The sequence below is a fragment of the Pinus tabuliformis genome, chromosome X (genome assembly GCF_031772625.1).
Source record: "Pinus tabuliformis cultivar Carrire ecotype Pingquan chromosome X, CPIR1, whole genome shotgun sequence".
NCBI classification, from domain to species: domain Eukaryota; kingdom Viridiplantae; phylum Streptophyta; class Pinopsida; order Pinales; family Pinaceae; genus Pinus; species Pinus tabuliformis.
Window position 1 is genome coordinate 1,606,877,603 of NC_142308.1, and position 10,022 is coordinate 1,606,887,624.

Below are 10,022 nucleotides of genomic sequence, written 5' to 3' on the forward strand. Positions count from 1 at the left end.
TCAAAGGAAATTCAAACCTTCGAGATTGACCATTCGTGCACAAAATACACCGAAACACAAAGAGATTACAAATTTTTACCGTCTAGTCTTCCATAGCCAAATCCCTTTACATTCATTCAAAACTTACATAAATATTTGTGCATACAACAACCAAATCCTAAACTAAAGGATCGAAACTGCCTAATCCTATCTAATCTGCATGATATTCTCCTTGAGAATCTCAACTAAGCCTAACTACTTGAATTTATTACAAGGTAATCCAAACCCCTAAATTCTAGCCTAAATCCTATCTAGAAAGCTTTGTAAAGTGACAGCTAAAGGATCCCACTCCTTTGCTTGTAATTTTTTTTTGTATTTTTGGAATAAAATCATAGTCTTTTGTCTTCAAGCCTCATGCTCCTGCATCAGACTCCTAAGGACAAAATTCTTCATGGGCTCCTATCCATGAACTCTTCTACAGAACTGCCCAACTTCCGTAGCATGTCTTATGTCACCCAGGTAGCATCAGCAATTGGTTGATCCTTCCATTTAACCAAATACTGAAAATACTCTTGTCCCCTTGTCCTTTTAAGCACTCCCTTATCCAATATCTTCCCTGGCTGCAATGCCTTTGCTGTAGGTAACTGTTTTACCCAGTCAACTTCCTATTCTTCCTTGTCTTCTCCCATATCTTCTGCATTTCCTCTTTCATACCTGTACAAATCAGCAACATTGAAAATTGGAGATATTCCAATATCAGGGGGTAATTCAACTTCATATGCATTTGCAGAAAATTTCCTCAAGAATTTGCATGGTCCAATTTTCTTAAGTTTTACCTTGTTATACTCCCTTTTTGGAAATCTTTCTTTCCTCGAGTGTGCCAAAACCAAATCTCCAACCTCAAAATTAACTTCCCTCTTCTTCAAATCTGCTCTGCTCTTATACTTTATGTTGTTGTCCTGTGACTGTTGTTTTACTTGTTCATGTATTGCTTGAATCTCTGAAGCGAAAGCTTCTCCTTTTGCACTTCCCATTTCAACTTTACCCAAGCCTCTTAATTCAGACACTCCTCTTGGGTGCATTCCATAAACTATATGGAATGGACTCAACCCTATACTCCTGTTAGGAGAATCATTATAAGCATATTCAGCTTGTGCCAAAACTTGATCCCACTGTTTTGTATGTTCACCTGCAAGACTTCTTAGAAGATTACCCAAGCTTCTGTTTACAACTTCAATCTGCCCATCAGTCTAGGGATGATAAGCCGAACTGAAACTCAGTTTAGTACCAAGTTTCTTCCACAAGGTCCTCCAGAAATGACCAACAAATTTGGTGTCCCTGTCTGAAACAATGCTCTTAGGTAACCCATGCAACCTTACAATCTCTTTGAAAAATATATTAGCAATGTGAGTAGCATCATTGGTTTTATAACATGGAATAAAATGTGCCATTTTAGAAAATTTGTCAACTACAACATAAATTGAATCATTTCCCCTTTGTGTTTTTGGTAAACCCAAAACAAAATCCATACTTACCATATCCCAAGGTCTGTCTGGAATAGGTAATGGAACATACAAACCTATGTTTTGGCTCCTTCCCTTTTCATACTGACAGAATTTAAAATTTTTCACATACTTCTCTACTTCAGATCTCATCTTCGGCCAGAAATAAAACCTATTCAACTACTCATAAGTCTTGTTTGCACCAAAATTTCCTCCAAGTCCACCACTATGTTTCTCCTTGATTAAATTTTCTCTCATAGAACAATTTGGTATACACAATTGATTTCTTTTAAACAACAACCCTTCTTACAAGAAAAAATCCAGCCACTTACTTCTATCTAACAAAACAGAATTTTACAAGCTTCAAATGCCTCTTTAAAGTCTAAATATTTCTCATATAATTCCTTTATAAAATCAAAACCCAACACTTGAATTTGACTTTCTTGAATTAAAATGATTTTTCTACTTAAGGCATCTACTACCTTATTTGATTGGCCATTTATATGCTTCAATACAAAATTAAAACTTTGAAGATATTCTACCCATTTTGCATGTTTTTGACTAAGCTTTGGCTGTTGCATAATGTACTGCAATGCATGGTTTTCTGAATAAAGTATGAACTCCTTAGACATCAAGTAATGTCTCCACTTCTTCAGTGACTGCACAACTGCATAAAACTCCTTGGCATAAGAAGAATATTTCTTCTTTGATTCATTCAGTTTTTCATTGAAATAAGCTACAGGTCTGTCCTCTTGACTTAAAATAGCTCCAATAGCTTCTCCACTTGCATCACATTTCACTTGGAAAGGTTTGTTAAAATCAGGCAAAATTAAAATAGGTTTCTCAGTGATCTTCCTTTTCAATAACTGAAAGTTATTTTCTGCTTTAGTAGTCCATTTAAATGGTTGTTTATCCTTCTTTATAGTGTCAATAATAGAAGCATTGATCTTACTAAAATTCCTTATGAATTTCCTATAAAAGCTAGCAAGACCATGAAAACTTCTTACCTCAAAAACACTTTTTGGTGAAGGCCACTCTATGATTGCCTTGATCTTCTTTGGGTCCATCTTTAACCCATCAATAGAAACAACAAAGCCCAAATATACCAACTATTCCTCCATGAACGAACATTTCTTTATATTTAACAGTAACTTTTCTTGTTGTAGCCTTTGTAAGATATAATTTATATGTCTCACATGTTCCTCTTTAGATCTGTTGTAAACTAATATATCATCCAGATATACTATTACAAATTTACCAATAAATTCTTTCAGAACTTCATTCATACACCTCATAAATGTACTAGGAGCATTTGATAACCCAAAAGGCATTACCATCCATTCATACAGTCCTTCATTTGTTTTAAAAGCAATTTTCCACTCATCTCCCTCTCTAATTCTTATTTGATGATACCCATTTTTTAAATCCAGTTTTGTAAAATATCTTGCTCCACTCAAACAATCCATCAAATCTTCAATTCTAGGTAAAGTAAATCTATACATGATTGTTATCTTGTTGATATCTCTTGAATCAGTGCACATTCTCCAGCCTCCATCTTTCTTTGGACTCAACAATGTTGGCACTGCACAAGGACTCAAACTCTCTCTAATCAGTCCTTTATCTAACAGTTCCTGTACTTGGCTTTTGATTTCTTCATTTTCTGTGGGAGTCATCCTGTAAGCTGCTTTATTTGGTAGGTTTGCCCCTGGGATCAAATCTATATGATGACTGATTTTTCTAATGGGTGGTAACTCATTAGGCAAATCATCTACAATAATATCACAATAATTGTCCAGCATCTCTTGAATTTCAATTGGCAATTCAAAAATCTTTGTGGAAGTAATTATTACCTTGGGTTTGCAAATCAATGCAAAATTTACCTCATCCTCTTCAATTTGCGGTAGGTATTCTTTTCCACTCCGCAACAAGGTCTTTGGATCAGACTTTCTTGATGCATCCTCTTCTTCCATAGGCAAAAATGTATGATTGACACCATCTTTACCAAATTTGTATGTGTTCCTTTTCCCATCATGCATAGCTCCTTTTTCATACTGCCAAGGTGACACACATCCATAGGCATCACATCACACAGAATTTTGTCTTTGTATTTGCCCAACTGCAACTCCACTTCACACTGTTCATTTACTAACAACTGATGTCCTTTTTGAAGCCATGACACCTTGTAAGGTGTTGGATGTTTCTTGGCTTCAATTTCAACTTCTTCACCACTTTTGTAGAGACCAAATTATCAGTGCTACCACTATCAATTATCATTTGGAAACATTTTCCTTGAACCTTGCACACAGTCCTGAACAAAGTCTTCCTCTGTGCTGGTTCAACAACTTCCTTTGTTGGCTTTACCAAAACTTTGTTAACTACCAAAGTTTCCCCTCTCTCTGGTACATTTTCTTCTTCTGGCACCTTTTCTACTTCTTCTTCAGTCTGAGCAACAGTTGATTATCTCTGATTTGTGTCTGCATTTTCTGGGCACTCATAGGCTCAATGTCCAGCTTGTTACATCTGTAACATCCGATTTCTCTTCCTCTGCCTCTACCACTTGCATCACCTCTTGTAGGTGTATGTTGACTTGAGCTACTGCTAGCTCCATCTCTAGGTGCTGTAGACCTTCCTCTACCACCTTGACTTCCCTTTCCTCGAAAATTACCTCTATTTCTGGCAGATTTCTTCCTCATGAGTTTTTCTTCAGCCTTCAATACCATCTGATAAACTTCTTCTACTGTTTTAGGAGACATCACACTTATCTCATATTGAATCTCCATTCTGAGACCATTTACATATCTTGCAACGTTATCACCTGTATCTTGAATTTGTCCAACTCTTATGCTCACTTTGTAGAATTCCTTTGTGTATTCTTTTACTGTCATAGATCTTTGTCTAAGGTTCTACATCTGTCTAAATAATGTATGTTGATAATCACTTGGCAAAAACTTGCTTCTCAACTTTGCCACCATCCTATTCCAATTTTTAATTGGCTGCTTACCAAGTCTCCTTCTTTCTGCCTACACTCCATCCCACCAAAGTGCTGCATGTCCTTTCAATTTTGTGACAAAAAATTTCACTCTCTTTCCTTCTTTTGTTTCTTCATAATCAAATAATTTCTCCATGTCATTAATCCAGTTTATCAAATCCTCAAGATTTAAACCTCCTGTGTAAACTGAAACCTCAAGTCTGGGTTTAGATGTGGATCTCAACACTGACCTAAAGAATCTCATTTCAGGAGTAACATCTGCAGGTTCCTCTTCTTCTGCAACTTCAACTTCAGGCTCATTGACATCTCCAGCATTTGCATCTCTTCCCATTTCTACTGCTTCCAATCTAGCTTGCATCTATTGCATAGCTTCTAATACTTCAACATTTGCAACTGGTCTTCCTCTTCTTCGACCACCACCACGTCTTCCTCCAACTCTAAAAGCCATGTTCGATTTCTTTCTCTGATCTTGGAGATCTTGATCAGTGTCAATAGGCTGCTCTGATACCACTAATGGTGGGGTGATTGCAGGTGTAAGGGATAACCGTTCAAAACAAGTGACTATCGTTTCTAATTCAGGTGGAAGTTCTTCTCGGATCTCCCTTGGAGTTTCAGTCATTTGCCACTAAATGTAGCTATTCTACTCAGAACAACAGAACTGTTAAATTACCCGAAATATTGCCAAAGCCCAAATACCCCGCGGAATAGAAAGAAATAAAATTGCAATTTATAACTTCTCAGGTATGAACTTTGAAATAACCCGAGCACACCTTTACCACATGATCACCGTTGGATCACGCCCTTCACAACGAACGGGTTTGATTGATCGGACTTCAACTGGAATAAATCACAGTTGATAACTCATCGGGTCCGAAAATGAAATTAACGTACACACATTTTTCCGCGCAATATCTGTCAGATCTACCTCCTTTAATCGAATGACCCAGGTTAAGTGAGTTATTAACCCAGTTTAATAAAATATCGTGTCTGGTTTTGGATTAACCTTCAGGCTTTTAACCCATGCGATGACCGTAGATCTGTCGATCTATCGATCGTACAACCCCCGCTCTTCTTTTGGATTTAGCGCGATTTTGTCAGACTTTTCTCATTCTGCTATGACTTTAGTGCTTTCGCCAAGTTTAATTCTTATCTATTGAATTCATAATATCACTAACTAAAGCTTTGTGGATGGAAATACATTCGATTTATCTTAATACACAGTGAATGAGGATTTAACTGCGATAACACAAGATCTTACACAACTCTAATTCGACTGGCCAAATTGGAAATCAACGACATTCAAAGAGATTTCAAATGAAATTCAAACCTCTGAGATTGACCATTCATGCACAAAATACACCAAAACACAGAGAGATTATGAATTTTTACCGTCTAGTCTTCCACAGCCAAATCCCTTTACATTCATTCAGAACTCACATAAATACTTGTGCATACAACAACCAGATCCTAAACTAAAGGATCAAAACTGCCTAATCCTATCTAATCTGCATGATATTCTCCTCGATAATATCAACTAAGCCTAACTACTTGAATTTATTACAAGGTAATCCAAACCCTTAAATTCTAGCCTAAATCCTATCTAGAAAGCTTTGTAAAGTGACAGTTAAAGGATCCCACTCCTTTGCTTGTAAACTTTTTTTGTATTTTTGGAATAAAATCGAAGTCTTTTGTCTTCAAGCCTCATGCTCTTGCATCACTCTTCATGGATGATTCCTTCGTTAATTGTCTTCACAAATCATGTCCTTGTCTTCTTCAATGTAGGGCCACCATCGTTATATCCTTGATCATTTCCTTGTCTTCATATCATTTTCCCTCTTCATGTTCTTGATTGCCTTATTACTTAACTTCTTCAACATAGGGTCATCATCATAGTCCAGTATTTTAATGTAAGATAAGTCATCATAGTCCAGGCATAGAGGGTAGTCTTCCAATTATTAGTCATCATCATGGTCCACATTAGAGGTAGAACATGTCATCATGTGGTGTCATCGTAATGTATATTTTCAAGACCTTCATTAAGTGCAGTGATATGGTAATCCCTCATTAGGATCATCAAGGTACAATATTGTTACTTCATTTGTCTTAATATCTTAACAAGAGCTATAGTCATCCTTTGGCATCTTCAAGAATATTTGCCATCCCAGTCACTGCCATATTGACGACCAACTATTGACATCAATGACAACCTAGATTAACAAGAGTAACCTCACTTATGGCTTCATGTTACTTCTAGACCATCTTTATACTTTCATACTTTTGGAGTTTTGCATAATGACCATGGCTCTGCTATTGTAACACCCTCCTTCCACACTTACCCAAGAAAACTGGTCCATTGGGGTAAATATGTGACGAAGAGTTACTATGATATGATTCAACTCCCCAAGTACAGTTAAGGAAGTGAAATCGACAAACCAAAAAACCAAACCGACCTTCCTTAGGTGCTACAAAACCCCCAAGAGCTAAACCACCCTTCTAGGTTTCGAACCCTGAATTAACCTGCTTTTTTTACTGATCTAAACTATCATTCACATGAAAAAGCCTGCATCCATGCAACTGAAAGCCTCCAGTCGCATGCATAAGTATGTAAGGGTGTGACTGCAGTCTTTTTCAGCCAATTTTGTGCCTGTTACCGTGAGATTTGAGCCACTTTTTCAGGGCTAGTCTCTAAACCACTACCTAGAACTTGATGAGACTTTCCAAGACATTAAATGACACCAAGACAAAGCCTATAACATAAAACTTGATCAAGGACTTGAACTAACCAAGCCTAACCATGACATAAATTCCATTAAACACATGATGAACATGTAATCTACAGGTCATAAATACACATATGAACATAGGGGTCTCATACTTATCTAAGAATTGTTAAGAAGGTTTAATGCCCTCTCATATTAGCTGCAATAACATCTATTATACATTTATTAACCATTCATTTACCAAACAAAACATGATGAGAGCCATAATTGAAGTATGTCATAAACCCGTGCTTAACTAGCATATAAACCAACAAATAACCAATATATAAACCATGGAAACTCAACCACAATATCACCAACATAATCAATAGATATACACATGAATCACAATAAAAGAATAGATCTTATTAACATATGAAATTGCTAACCAAGTTAGGGGACTTCAATGTACTACCGTACCATAAATTGGGTTGAACCAAATATTTCTTTCAGCCAATCACCCTTGCACCATATTCCAAGCATGATTGTGGGATCTCATGGAATAAATCAAACAAAACCAAACCAGGGTTTCCAAAGTCCATACCACCTCAACGAATGATTCAACCTCATAGTCAGACATCACTAGATTGATCTCTACCCAAGCTGTCAAGGGCTTTAGAGTGTTTGTTCCAACCCAACTTTAGGACTAGTAACTCAACCCACAGCTGCCGCATGTAGCCAAAGTGTTTGCCTAACCCAGGCTCCAAGCCTAGTAACTCAAGCCACCAAGGGCTCCAGAGTGTTTGTCCAACCAAGGCTTCTAGGACTAGTAACTCATCCCAAGTTGTTCCAGGGATTCCAGAGCATTTGTCTAACCAAGGCTCTAGGAACTAATAACTCAACCCACAACCATAAGGAACATGAGCACCAATCATAAAATAAAATGGAAAACCCATAACACCATGGCTATCCAGGAAATGGAAAGGCTAGGAAAAATCACTGCCAATCCAGGCAATCCTCCATGCCAATGATACTCATAACCAAGAACCACATGCATGTACCATGCATACCAAAACTAGCAAGGAAACCATACATGCAACTTGATACCTGCAAAGAAATCCATTTGTAGTCGTTGATCCAATTGTTCCCTTGCACTTTCCTACTTTCGTTTTCCTTCTTCCTCCAAATCCAATGAAAACTAGAGTGCTCCAACAATGCTCCAAGATTTCTCCAAGTGTGTAAGAGTATGAGAGAGAGAGAATAGAATGAGGGAGAGCTCCAAGTTAAAACCAAAAAATTACGACCAACAAAATCCTAAACTAACAAAATCCATGAACTGATCCTCAAAAATATTTTACCATTGAGGCCTCTAATTTCTTCATTTTCCTATATTTTCCTTCAATTTTCTCCTCACATGAAAATTTGTGACCTTTCACATTCCTTTTCTCCTATTTCCTTTATTTCATAAATAAAATTCTAATTAATGCCTCTTTGCCTTTGCCAATTTCCATAGCCATTAATTAACCAAAATGAACACCCACTAGGATGTTTTCCCACCATTTAACTTGGAATACGTGTCCCATGACCTTGGTATTTTTTACCTTTATTAACTTTATTACATGAAATTTTCACCTGGGGTTGTTACAAACCCCTCCCCCTTAGGGGAACACCGTCCTCGATGTTCAATGACACATATTGTGAAAATTCTATCACTGAAACCACTGATTTATTTTACCTACTTATTTTCCAGTAAGTTATTTATGAAAAACCATTTAGTAAACGTTAAAATAAATTTCGCTGCAGATATCACACCATAATACAGAAACAAATACATGCACAAGAATCAAATACATCAACATAGATATTTTTGGACAATTGTCCCCGGGAAAACCCAATGTGTGAAAACCGGTGCAACAGAGGAGGATTGTATTATTAAAAAACTTTTCTGAGTACACTGGGTGCCAAACTGACGCACCCGACTGAGATAAATTCTCCGGCACCTCTCCTAGGCTCAGCGTCAAACCAACTAGCCTCTGCACAGCTCCCAGACCCTCTGCGTCAGCACTTTGCTTCTTTGCGTCAGCACTGGGCCTCTCTGCGTCACCCACGTAGGCCCTCCAGTGACTGCGCAGGCATGCTGCCTCTGTGACTCCGTAAGTTTCTTTGCTTCTGCCTTTCTGACCTCTACGCTAATCCTTTGGCACTATCCTTGCCTCTCAGCTCCTTAATCGGTACGTATTACTTCAATCTAGACCTCTAGCTCGAATTTCTTAGCAAAACCCACTCTAAAAATCGAATTGACTGGTCTCCCTCAATATGTATCCAACTAACCCTCAAGCCTTCTCTTATAAATTTCCTGTTGATGAATCAACGGCCAAGATTAAGTCCCTAATCAATGACTAAGATTAAAATAGACTTGATCTTCGTCTCTTAGAAGCTTCTCATCCTTATATTTATTAATACTCATTAATATTTTTATTTTCCTAAGTTTAGACTTAGGACCTCATTAAAAATATTAATTATTTTAATAAAGTTTCATCCGGACGGATTTTTCCAAAACAATTTTGGTGTCTTAGAGATCTGATTCTCTTTAATCTCTCCACCAATTTTCATGACTAGAGAACATCCGATTCTACCCCAAATCAACATTCCCTTTTAGCAAGGAATGTCCTCTAGTAATACTCCACACTAAACATCACTCTGATGATACAACACCGCTACCTTTGCTGATGCTAGGAATCCCCACCCAACATCCTCTGCACTGTTGCATCTTGTACTACTGCCCATGGCTCTATCACTGCCACTGCTACATTTTTACTACAACTCCCTCTGCATTTGTGCTGCTGTTGGTCC